Source organism: Hibiscus syriacus, unplaced genomic scaffold (genome assembly GCF_006381635.1).
Source record: "Hibiscus syriacus cultivar Baekdansim isolate YM2019G1 unplaced genomic scaffold, ASM638163v2 tig00111881_pilon, whole genome shotgun sequence".
In the NCBI taxonomy this organism is placed as follows: Eukaryota; Viridiplantae; Streptophyta; class Magnoliopsida; order Malvales; family Malvaceae; genus Hibiscus; species Hibiscus syriacus.
In genome coordinates this window covers 596,877-610,864 of record NW_024063209.1, presented here as the reverse complement: position 1 = coordinate 610,864, position 13,988 = coordinate 596,877, and the positions used below count along the sequence as shown (strand labels likewise).

Sequence of the window (13,988 nt, the reverse complement as noted above, 5' to 3'; positions counted from 1 at the left end):
TTTTTGAAATGCTTGGTCCTACACAAGTATTCCCCATCTACTCTCACACTAGAAATTCCTACTTCAAAAATACAATCACCAGTTTATCATCAATATCTAGAAACAACTGATAGGCCAATTTCACACATAAATGATCTGATCTTTCTAAGAAGAACAAAACTCCCAATAATCTTTTCATCAAATCAAACTAGAACCGTAGCTTACAAACAAGAACTAAAATTCGATATCAAAAGAGAAGAACTCATCACTTACCTCCAAACTTCAAAAATCCATAAAAAGAAACTAACGATTGAAGAAGCAAGATTTAACAACCTGAACTGTTGAAACAAGAAAAAAAAGTCAACACAATAGTAAATCACCAACCATGCAAAGAAGAAAAAATACAAATCGGATATAGTGAATCTCTGAAGACAATTCAGTATTATATTCATATATAGTCTGAATTCTTCCAAGCTTCAACAATATTGAAAGCAGTAACATTATCTTATCCATCTTTTATAACAGGAGGGTCTTCCTTCAAGAACCTTGAAAGGTTACCTGTGATCAAATAGAAAGTCATCTTCTGTTGTCACATCTTGAATTTCTCAACACAGAATTTTGTTGGCTTTTCGTTGTGATTAATTACACAGTCGATTGACTCACATTTAGATTTAGATTATGAACTAGTATTACCATCTCAGTATTCATGTTGTGTGAACTGGTAGAGTCTATCGTCTCCATTTTTTTCTAAAGAAACTTAACCTGAATTATAAATAATTTCAATAAACAGAAATTAATTCTAGTTTATTTAGATTTTGTTATTAGACAGAATCAAAATTCTGAAACAAAATCAGTAACTACATTTACTTTTATGGCAATTTTTATATACAGATTTGTCCACTTGAGATTCTAGTAAACCCGTTAAGACGGCAACATAAATCTCAAAATAAATTTGTTTACTATCTCATATTTCGTTTTCCCCATAATTTCGAATTACCTCGGATCAAGAAAGGTATAAGAGAAATTTGTCTTAAGATTGTTATCCGAGAGTAACAATCCTAGGCTAAATCGAAACCTAAGAAAAATTAGATTTTGTTATTAGACAGAATCAAAATTCGAAACAAATCAGTAACTACATTTACTTTTATGGCAATTTTTATACAGATTTGTCCACTTGAGATTCTAGTAAACCCGTAAGACGGCAACATAAATCTCAAATAAATTTGTTTACTATCTCATATTTCGTTTTCCCCATAATTTCGAATTACCTCGGATCAAGAAAGGTATAAGAGAAATTTGTCTTAAGATTGTTATCCGAGAGTAACAATCCTAGGCTAAATCGAAACCTAAGAAAAAGAAAAGAAAGAATCAAATTCTTATAAAAAAAATAAACGAGAATCACAAGAAATTTGATCCTGATATCATAATCAGTTGAGGCATGCTGCTACACATTTTTCTTAAGACATATTTTTTGTCACTCCTTGGTGCTCGAGATTCTTTGGTCATCTGTCTCCCAAGATACTACAACTAGATGATCAACAACAGTATCACAACAATAGAGATTACGAACTTTTCTTGCCTTCATCGGAAAACTAAGGGAAAAGGGATATTTTTTGAGAATAAGAGAAAATATTTTCAATAGAAGAAAGCTTCTTGAATTCTGAGTTGTGAAAAAAATTGAGAGATGTGCTTAGTATTTATAGGGGAATTTCGAGAGAGTTTTTCTCTAACTAAATCTCTTTTAATATCTAAATTGAAACATATAATAATATCTTTTAAATTTAAAATATTAAACCTGATAGATTTACTCAAACCATATACCTTTTAATATATAAATTAATAGATATAATATCTTTTAAATTTAAAATATTAACAGAATACACTCCTTTTATTATTCAATTAAACAACATTATTTTAATTTGAAATACACAAAAGTATTAATTATTTTTTAATATTCAAATTAAAAGGTAACACATACATTTTAAATTGGCATTTAAAATAATTATCCTACTGATATTCAAATTAAATCATATCTTTTAATTTACAATATCTAAAAGAACTCTAAATTTAATATAAATATTAAATCCATCAATGTAATTCACATTTTTTCCAACCGTGATAATATCCAAGAAGCTACTCTTTCCATTTCCTTTAGCTCTCATCACCCTACACTTAAATAAATAAAAGACTGGAATTGGAAAAAGTTTATTTTTTTTCCTTGTTCTCCTTCTTTTCTATTTTATTGAACTTTTTCCTTTAATTTTTTTTCTTAAAGGTCGGTCAAAACTTTGAAAAGTCAAATGTATGAAAAATAGTGTTAGGTCATCGATTTAATGTACCACATCAGTTTTTCGATATTGTATAATGGTTGTAATGGTAAGTTACCGATTTGTGTATAAATCAATAATTGGTGACCCCTTTATTACTTTTAAAACTTCAGTGGTAACGAAAGCGTACTCGAACACTATATACCATTCTTAAATTTACCGTAAAATTAATGCAAGTTTCCAATAATGTACTGAAGGCTTTGACCAGCAGTGTATTAGACCATCGGAAGTAAATTACGATGGTAATCGTGAACCTTTGCAGTTCTTCTCCGAGTTTCCTTGTTAGGTTGCAATATTTAATATAAATGATGAAGGCACAATTTTATTGATTAAAAGCACTAAACAGCCTTTCAAATGAGTTTGAATCAATTTAATATGACTGAAGTGCTTTGTTAGTTGAATCATTTGTGTAGACGGCTTATAAGTTATATATTATCAAATGTAAATATGTGTCCACATGAATATGTTATATATTATCAAATGATTATAATTTGTTAAGTTTCTGGCTAATAAAATAAGATGTTTATTCTTCCTAGAGATCTTAAGTTCGAGCAATTACATATATATGGTGTGTATGCATTGTCAATTAATTTGGTTCGTGAGCTCTGTAACATTTAATTGTGATTTTGTTATGATATTCATCACTGAAGAGAAGATCAGCCAAAAGTTTGGAGAGTCGAATTTGTGATAAAATAGTGTCAGATAATCTATTTATTTAACGTGTCACATTTGTTAACGTTGAATGATCATTTGTTCTGAATAGAAACATTAGTGACCAATTTGTTATTTCTAAAATTTAGTGGGAAAAATAAAAACTTACTCAAATATTAGTGACTTTGTCATGTAATATATCATATTTCTCAATGATTAACATCATTGCTTTCGTCATTTTATAAACTAAACAATCAAATATAAAGAAATTTATGTGAAATATGATATGTGATTAATGTGCATCTCATGTGTTGAAAACTTTTTTTCTTTCTTTTGACAAAGGCTGTTGAAAACTAGTAATAACATTCAAGGACTAAAATAATTAGGTTAAATATTTAAAATATAGTCTAAAATAATTAGGTTAACTATTTAAAAATATTCAAATCTAAATAATTAGGTTAAATATTTAAAAATATATCAAGTCTAAAATAATTAGGTTAAATATTTAAAATATATTCAAGTCTAAAATAATAGATTAATATTTAAAAAAATTATCTATTAATTAAGATGAGTAGTAAATGGTAACTTAAAGGCCAAGTAGTTTAAGAGTCGACAAAGGCTTTATAGGAAAGAAAGACTTTGTGAATATTTGTTATCAAATTCGGAACGCACGCTTGGAACCCTGAATTTCCTTCACTTTGAGCACCACATTCTCTAATGGAAGGTATTTGTAAACACTTGTACCCTTCTTCTTATATGATCTTCCCTCACGTTTTGTTTTGCTTTCCCAAATTCTAATCGTTCCAAGGAAATGTCTAAACCGATTTCTTTTTGTCATGTTTGAAATATGAGTGCAGTGAATAGCAAGTGGGTCTAATCTTCCCAAGGTCATATGAAGGTTGAAATTTTGGATGCAGTGGATGCTATAAGCCTCAGTCTGAGGGTGTTAATGGACCAAGTAACCAAGTCACTTGGAGGATTGAGAATTTTTCCAATCAAAGACATAAAGATCTACTCTGAAAATTTTACGGTTGATGGCAACAAATGGTATTTTGGTTTTCCTTTTCTCGTCGCTTATGTTTTCATTTGCATTTTACTTATATTTGCAAATTATTTGGGCAGGCGGCTTATTATCTACCCGGGAACAACATGGATGTTCTGTCAATTTATTTAGGAATTGCAGATTCAGCAACTTTGCCTTCAGGATGGAGTCGATTTGCCAATACGGATTTGCAGTCATCGACCAAATTGATCGCAGAAATCTTTTACTAAAGGTCTTTTGTTACAGCAATCACATTTTACTTTATTTAATGTGTTTACCAATACGAAAATACTGATTTGGTTTCCTCCTCATCAAACCTCTTTTGATTTTGTTCAGCCTCTTTTTTCTGTTTACAATATGTTCACCTCTGCTATTTTGCATTATATTCTTTGGGGGCTGAGCATTTATTTGTGTGACCCCTGGTCCCTGGCTCGGTGGTGAATAATGCTCGAGCCTTCCATATAAAATGACCAGAACTGGTTTCTCTTGTTTTTTCCCAGTCGCTACACAGGAGTTCAACGCGACGTCTGGTAATTGGGGTTTTTCTTCATTCTTAGCACTTTGTGAATTAAACGACCCTAAAAGAGGCTACCTCGTCAATGATGCATGCTTAGTTGAAGCCTATATTTCCACTGATAGCACTCCAGGTCTCATTTCAAAGGATTCATACTCCAAAACGGATGAGGATAAACAAGACCGTGGAAGGTGATCACGTGAAGGAAACCATAGACATCCAGACAACTGCGAAAACCGAACCAGTAGAAATCACAACTCCTCCACCAACCCACCTTGCCAGAATGTTGGAAGTCAGGTAAATTAGTTGTTAATATCAATGCACTCATTATCTCTCTCATTGTTTTCTTTTCGCCATTTCAGGCCGTTGAACCTACAGAAGAAGATATAAAGACATTTTTCACTAGCTTAGAGTCTGAGCTTTCAAGCCATGACTCTGTTTTTTCTAAAGAAGAAGCAATGGAAGCACTGGCTAAATTAGATGAAGCCTTGAGTATGACCCCAGTTAATCTCTGCCATTCAGGGAAGGTTTTTCACTTAAGCAGGCATTCAAGATCCTAGCTAGTTTCGATTGTTCCTCTACCACCCTTACAATTGAGCAGAAAATGAGTTGTTGCCATGGAGGAAGCTTGAAAGAACTAGCCAATCGAGCTGCGAAAGCAGCGCAGGACAAGATCCAACTTACGGAAAAGGAATCCATCAAGCTGACGATTACTTGTAATTTGGATCGTAATCTAGTCAGATATAAGGAGGTAGAGCAAAAACTTGCTGCCTTGTTGGCTGAACGAAATGGATATTCATAAGTTCCAAGGAAATGAAAAAGGAGTTGGAAGCATTGGGAAAGGAGTATGAGGCCAATGCCAAGGCTGCTGAGGAGGAAGAGAGAAGCGTTGAGGAGAATGGGAAAGAATGAAGGATTTCATCACATCTGTAAAGGAAAGATCTAAAAACTGCTGTATATGGTGTTTTGAGTAAGTCTTTTATGATCCTTTGGTGGAATTAACTTTGTAATGAACCTGCTGTTGGTTTATCCCTATTTGCTAGCTGATGCTACGGGATGTGTGAAAAACTCTTATTTAATTTGCGAATATATCCACAAAATATTACATATGTATCCCCATGTCCTTGACTGTGTGGTGGTGTTAAACCCTACCACATTCATTCTATCTCCTTTTCCCTTCTTAAATGTTCGTTTAGATTTTAATGGGACTTGACGATACTTTTGCTGCAATATGCAACCAAATATTACTCATGTAGCCCTCAACATCAGTGAATCAAATATGATGATTTTAAATACAAGTATTCTTATATTCATCGGTGTACGTAATGAATTTCGAAACTCTTGATCAAATTTTGATGATTCTATTGCAATAGACTTGGGGAGTTTTGATACTCCATACTCAATTTCGAAACAACTACGTTTCTAAGAATAACTTACCGTATAAAGACCACATTTAATATATTGGAAGTGTTGTTGAGCATTCGATAAATTTATAACCCATACAATATCATTAATATGAAACAAAATACGAGTACAACATGAGCATTAATTTCAGCTAGGTTATAAACTCCACTAATAAAAGCTTTGCTAAACTCTACTCTTACTCTCGTTTTTTTTCACGCACATTACAGACTCATTCTTAATTCGAATACATATATATAGGAGAGATTTACCGCCTTAGTTGCTACAATGTTCTTCCTTGCCGTACTAAATCCTTTAATTAATGCAGCTTATCTTCAACTTAATTGTTAAGGTTACATGAGCTGCTGTCAAATCATTCAATTGCTTGCTGCCACTTCATCCTTGTTTTGTCCCCTCACTTCTTTAAATTAATCTTGATTTGTTACAATGCATTATCTTGGTAATAAGGGTGAGAATTGACTCGATAATTAAGTCTAAAATTTATGATATTAACTTATAATTTATATATGACTAGATAAAAGATTTTAAAGTTAATGCTCGAATTAAGGTATTAGACAAAGTAAAAACAGAATTAGGATCAAATTGCATTAAAAGAAAATCCAGGAAACAAACATAAAAGTAATGACCAAAACGAAGAAACCAGTAGGATTCTAGCGCCGTGAATACGTAACTTTACAAGGACACGTGCCCTAATTATACGAATTTTGTTATTTGCCATTTAAACACTTCTATTAAATATTAACAATATGTAACTATATTGAAACCATTTAAATAGTTCAGTAGTCATATTAACACAAATTTAAAAATTATGGTCATTTCGAGACTAAATCCATAGTTGAGTGGTCATTTATGTAGTTTACCTTATAATCAAACCCCAAAATTTCCTCAATTGCAAGTTCATTTCAAAACACAATCCCTAAAACACAATCCCTAAAACAATTTAATTGAACGAGTGTCTATGTATTTAGGTTAAACTTTTAATTATTTTTATATAAGCTTTATAATTTACTAGATTATATATATATGGCAGGATCCTTTATACAATGTAAAATTCTTTTAGTTTTACATAGATTTAAGACCATTGTATAAGTGAAAACATATGACTGAGATTAAAGTACGAATGTGAAGATATTTACTAGAAAAAACAAGGAGTTAATATCAGCCATATATTTTCACCTCATCCAACGGTCCTAAATCTGTGTAAACTAAAAAATTTACATTTTGTAAGTGGATACTAACCCATATATATATGTGTAAGTATAAAAAAGGTAAAAGTTCTGTCGAGTTTAACGAGCAACGAGTTTATTTAATGAGTACGAGTCGAACAAAAACTTAATGAATTTAATAAGCAACGAGATGAGTCATACACAAGTCAAATTGTTTTCAAGTCGAGCATTGTGCATGATTTATATAAATAAAACACATAATACGAATATCATCATTCTACAATACTGATTCGTTCCCGAAGCTGTCAAGGAACGTAATCAACCTCGTTGAAATCTCGAGCTAACCCTGTCCATGATGAAATTTCTCATAGATAATAGATTTGGTGTTGAACTCGTAGCTAGCTGTTTTCCTCTGAATTTTCCAAAGATCACCATCCAAGTTGAACATACCCTGGCCGAACAAGTCCTCGAAAATCCCAATGAACCGCTCCCCTTTAGGGTAGTTCTCGAAGTTGGTCTTGAGAGCATACTCTATGTTCGAAGGGTTAGCAGTGGTGACCCCATGGACCTTAACGGATGGTGAAAGACGGCGGTGTAGTAGGGGAATAGATAAGAGTTCTAAGTAAATCGGAAGTTGTCATTCCTACAAACTAAGATATTAGAATTAGAGATAAAGTGAGAAACTTAGAGTTAAACCTAACACAACTCACACTCCCCCTCAAACTGGGTAAATATTATAAAACCAACTTGGATGTAATTTCATCGAAAGTAATCCTCGGAATTGCCTTGGTTAATACATCAACTAGCTGATTTTGTGAAGAGAGTTTAGCTTTACAGTTCCACCATTCACTTTCTCTACAATGAAGTGTCTGTCGATCTATATGTTTTGTTCTGTCGAAATGTACTGGATTCTTCGCAATACTTATTGCCGACTTGCTGTCACTCTAAATTTCAAAATGTTTTTCGTCACAAATCTCTAGTTCGGTTATGAGCCTTTGTAACCAAACACCTTCACAGATAACAAGTTATTGTTGAAAGGAAACAAAACATGGGCGGCTATGACATGGGCGGCTATCAAAATTATTAAGCTTGAAAATGTTGAATTTTCAAATGGTAAAAATGTTAATTTAGTCATTGTACTTTTAGGGTATTTACAAGATTTCCTTAGTTTCAACTATAAATACCCTAGCTCATTTAGCTTCAAAACCATCCCAAAGCATTCTAGCTTTCTTCCAATACTAGAGAGAATATTAAGAGTTTCTTGAGAGTTGTTTCTCCTTTTTATCAAGAGAATTATCATTGTTTTCTCCTTGGTCGATCGAGAGAGGTTGTAATTCCTATTTTTTCATAGTGAAATTCTTCTACCGTTGCCCGTGGTTTTTACCCTAAATATTTAGGGATTTTCCACGTAAATTTTGTGTCTCTTTTATCTTCATTTTTATTTTCTCAAATTATCAGTTGCGATTTTTTCTCTATCTGATAGACGTCTTCCGCAACAATTGGTATCAGAGCTAGATTAGAGTGTGTAATATCTGCTTATTATCTTTGTGGTTGCCACCAAAAGGTGGATCCTCTAACATAAGAAAGTAAGAAGGTTTTGCCCATTCTTTGAAGGTTCCAGAGAACTATTCACGATAGTGAAATAGTGGGAGCTATCCGTAAAAGAAGCTATGGCAACGAAATTTGATATTGAAAAATTCAATGGGAGAAATTTCTCATTGTGGAAATTGAAGATGAAGGCCATCCTGAGGAAAGACGGGTGTCTAGCGGCTATCAGTGAAAGGCCGGTGGATTTTGCAGATGACATCAAATGGAACGAGATGGACGGGAATGCTATGGCAAACTTTCATCTAGCATTAGCAGATGAAGTATTGTCAAGCATCGAGGAGAAGAAGACAGCTAAGGAGATATGGGATCATCTCACCAAATTGTACGAGGCCACATCGCTGCACAATAAAATTTTCCTTAAAAGGAAATTGTATACTCTCCGTATGCCAGAATCTACTTCAGTGACGGAGCACTTAAATACACTGAACACCTTATTTTCTCAGCTTACATCCTTAAGCTGTAAAATAGGAGAACAAGAACGTGCTGAACTTCTACTTCAAAGTCTATCGGATTCATACGATCAACTCATCATCAACTTGACAAACAGTAATGTCACCAGTTTAGTCTTCGATGATGTTGCAGCTGCTGTTCTACAAGAAGAAAATCGACGCAAGAATAAGGAACAGACAAATCTGCAACAAGCAGAAGCTTGACAACGATGACAACGATGAAGGAAGATCAAACGGGCCAAGCAGCAGTCACAAACATGGTAGATCGAAGTCGGCAAGAGAATTTAAAGTGTTACAACTGTGGAAAGAAGGGTCACTTGAAGAAGGATTGTTGGAGTCTAAATAAAAACTCCAATCCACAAGGCAATACCGCAAACACTTCAGATGATGGAGATGCTCTATGCTGTGAAGCATCAACCACCGTAGAAGGAAGAAAACGATTTGCAGATATATGACTTATTGATTCGGGAGCAACATATCACATGACCTCAAGAAGAGAATGGTTCCATCATTATGAACCTGTCTCAGGAGGATCTGTGTATAGTTGCAATGATCATGCCTTAGATATCGTTGGCGTGGAACCATCAAATTGAAGATGTATGATGGAACAATCAAAGTTGTTCGAGATGTGCGACACGTGAAGGGCCTGAAGAAAATTTATTATCCTACGGATTGTTGGATAATAATGCAAGCAAGATTGAGACACAGAAAGGAATCATGAAGGTTTTCGTGAGCGCTTGTGGCGCTGAAAGGCGAAGATAGCACAACTTGTACCTGAAGGGAGAGACTTTGCTAGAAGCAGAAGCCTCTGTTGCCTCATGTATTAAGATTCTGCAATGCTATGGCATCAGAAACTTGGACACATGTCAGAACAAGGAATGAAAGTCCTTGTGGAGCAAAAACTACTTCCATGCTTAACAGAGGTATCACTTACTTTGTGTGAGCACTGCATAACAAGTAAGCAGCACCGGTTGAAATTCAACACATCAAATTCTAGAGGCAAAAGTGTTCTAGAATTGGTTCACTCTGATGTATGGCAAGCACTGGTACATCCCTTGGCGGAGCAAAATACTTTGTCTCTTTTATTGATGACTACTCCAGGAGATTGGGTGTACCCTATTAAAAAGAAGTCAGACGTGTTTTCAACTTTCAAAAACTTCAAAGCGCGGGTGGAACTTGATTCTGGAAATAAGATCAAGTGTTTCAGAACAGATAATGGAGGAGAGTACAAAAGCGAAGAATTTGATGACTTTTGCAGGAAAGAATGCATCAAAAGACAGTTCACAGTGGCGAACACTCCTCAACAAAATGGAGGCATAGCGGATGAACAGAACCTTGTTAGAAAGAACAAGAGCAATGTTGAGAGATGCAGGCCTAGAAAAATCATTCTGGGCAGAAGCAGTCAATACCGCCTGTTATTTGGTGAATCGAGCTCCATCAACTGCATTAGAGCTGAAGACCCAATAGAGATGTGGACTGGTAAACCAGCTGATTATTCAAACCTCCATGTATTTGGAAGTGTCGTGTACGATGTACAACTCCCAAGAAATTTCAAAGCTAGATCCAATCCAGGAAATGCAAATTCTTGGGTATGCTGATGGAGTAAAGGGGTATCGCTTGTGGGATCCACTGCCCGCAAAGTGATCATCAGCAGGGATGTTATCTTTGTAGAGGATAAACTACAAAGAAAAGAAGAGGATAGCGCTGAAAAGTCAGAGACTACTCATACATTGGAAAAGGAGGTGAACAAGGAGATTCTTCTGAAGCAGAACCAGCACATGATGAACAAGAACCAGAGAGTTCTGAAGCTCCAACAACTCGTCAATCAAATCGTGTGAAAGACGTCCCAATTGGCACTCAGATTATGTTATAGAAGGTAATATTGCATACTGCCTTTTAACAGAGGACGGTGAGCCATCAATATTTCAGAGGTAATAAACAGCTCAGATGCTTCTGTGGATGATGGCGATGCAAGAAGAAATCGAATCCCTTCAAAAAATAATACATGGGACCTTGTGCCACTACCATAAGGAAGGAAGCCAATTGGTAACAAATGGGTCTTCAAAATCAAGCGAAATGGTGATGATCAAGTGGAGAGGTATCGTGCAAGACTGGTGGTCAAAGGATATGCTCAAAAAGAAGGTATTGATTTCAATGAAATATTTTCTCCTGTGGTTCGACTAACAACAGTTCGAGTAGTTTTGGCAATGTGTGCTACATTGAACTTACATCTAGAGCTAGATGTTAAAACAGCTTTTCTTCATGGAAATCTTGAAGAAGAGATTTACATGCTCCAGCCTGAAGGTTTTGAAGAAAAAGAAAAGAAGAACTTGGTTTGCAGGTTGAACAAATCTCTATACGGTCTAAAGCAGGCACCGAGGTGTTGGTATAAGAGATTTGATTCCTTCATTATGTGCCTTGGATACAACAGACTTAATGCTGACCCTTGTGCTTATTTCAAGAGGTCTGGTAATAACGATTTTGTTATATTGCTGTTGTATGTGGATGACATGTTGGTTGCAGGACCCAACAAAGATCATATTGAAGAATTGAAGGCACAACTGGCTAGGGAATTTGAAATGAAGGACTTGGGATCAGCAAACAAGATTCTAGGATGCAAATTCACCGAGACAAAGTAATAGGAAGATTTGGCTTTCACAAAAGAATTACTTGAAGAAATCTGTCACGATTTAGCATGCAATTGTAAGCCAATTCTACCCCTCTTCCTATTAACTTCAAATTATCCTCCAGTATGAGTCCTAGCAGTGAAGAAGAGGATGGAGATGTCTCGAGTACCGTATGCATCAGCAGTGGGAAGTTTAATGTTCGCTATGATATGCACAAGACCAGACATTGCACAAGCAGTGGGAGTGGTTAGTCGGTACATGGCGAATCCAGGCAAAGAGCATTGGAATACAGTGAAGAGGATCCTGAGATACATCAAAGGGACCTCAAATGTTGCATTATGTTACGGAGGATCAAATTTACTAATCAATGGGTATGTAGATTCTGACTATGCAGGGGATTTGGATAAAAGCAAATCTACTACAGGATATGTGTTCAAAGTTGCTGGTGGAGCTGTAAGTTGGGTTTCAAAATTGCAGTCAGTTGTGGCTACATCTACAACAGAGGCAGAATATGTAGCAGCTACACAAGCCAGTAAAGAAGCAATTTGGTTGAAGATGCTATTGGAGGAGCTTGGGCTCAATCAAGAGTATGTCTCTTTGTTTTGTGACAGTCAAAGCGCCTTGCATTTAGCAAGGAATCCAACATTTCATTCAAGGACAAAGCACATACGAGTTCAATACCATTTCATTCGTGAAAAGGTGGAAGAAGGGACAGTAGATATACAGAAGATCCATACCAAAGACAACATAGCAGATTTCATGACGAAGGCGATCAATGTCAACAAATTTACTTGGTGTCGATCCTCTTGTGGCCTATTAGAGACGTAAGCCACATGAAGGTACAAAGTAGAAAGAATAATGTGAAGATATGATTGTTCCAATCAAATCTTCAAGTGGGAGATTGTTGAAAGGAAACAAACATGGGCGGCTATGACATGGGCGGCTATCAAAATTATTAGCTTGAAAATGTTCAATTTTCAAATGGTAAAAATGTTAATTTAGTCATTGTACTTTTAGGGTATTTACAAGATTAGTCCTTTAGTTTCAACTATAAATACCCTAGCTCATTTAGCTTCAAAACCATCCCAAAGCATTCTAGCTTTCTTCCAATACTAGAGAGAATATTAGAGAGTTTCTTGAGAGTTGTTTTCTCCTTTTTATCAAGAGAGATCAGTTTGCGATTTTTGCTCTATCTGATAGCCGTCTTCCGCAACAGTTATATCATATTCTGCTTCTGCACTGCTTCTTGAGACTACTGCTTGTTTCTTGCTTTCTCCAATCACCAAATTCCCCAAACAAACAAACAATAACTTTAGTTGATCTTCTATCAGTTAACTCTCCAGCCCATCTCGAATCCTTGAAAATTTTTACTTTTTTTATCTTCAGGTTTTCTTACCAAACTGATTCGCATAACCATCTGATAGGTGGTCATGGTTGCCTCTGAGCTATATCAGAATTTTAGGACTTGAGACCTAACCCAATGGCTCAATCCCCTTATAATTTTAGCTCATGCAATCACTTACTGAATATCGTGTCGTGATGTAAAGTACACCGAACTGAATTATAGGTCAGAGGCCTTTTAGAAACCAATCACACTTTTTCTTCTCATTAGAAATCAGCCTCGAAAAATACTTGACCAATCTCAAAATTCTATCTCATAGTCATTTACGGCATGTTGTCTGTTTCAGTTCCAAAAATCATCACGCCACTTCTCTAGATCTCAGCTCTCACATAACGATCCTGAAATACATGACGAAAATACTCCCACGAAATATGGCCGATACAAGCAGCCTCCCACCAATTTTAAGTTTAACCACCTAATAGAGATACAAGGACCATCAGCTTACGTCAGTAGGGTAGTTCATCTCAACAAACTAGCGTTGTATCTTCTTCAACTAGTACTCAACATTAGTTAGGTTAACTCTGTTCTTACCCATAAATATGACATCCCAGCAGCCGAGAACTCAATCGAAATGGATTTCTTAAAGCCTTCTACCTGACGGGGATAACGAAGTAACTTTTGGTTTATTACAACTTATCAACTCCAATGGTCTCATTGTCCTCAGATTCTCGTGATCATCACCCTAAGTTTGATGCGTTGGGTGGGTTTTCTCTTCTGATTTACTGAACTTCAACTTGATCCTCAGATTGCTCATCTCTATCAGTCTCGTGAATCTCATTCTGATTCTACGCTGTGGGTGAA

The 13,988-nt window shown here is 35.2% G+C and overlaps 1 long non-coding RNA gene across 1 annotated transcript; it reads left to right on the top strand.

The window, feature by feature from the left end:
* The first annotated feature begins 3,919 nt into the window (after positions 1-3,919).
* Positions 3,920-5,122, top strand: LOC120172860. The gene is made up of 4 exons (XR_005521003.1): positions 3,920-4,004; positions 4,080-4,231; positions 4,500-4,810; positions 4,876-5,122. It is a non-coding gene; the product is annotated as an uncharacterized LOC120172860 (long non-coding RNA).
* The last annotated feature ends 8,866 nt before the right edge of the window (positions 5,123-13,988 follow it).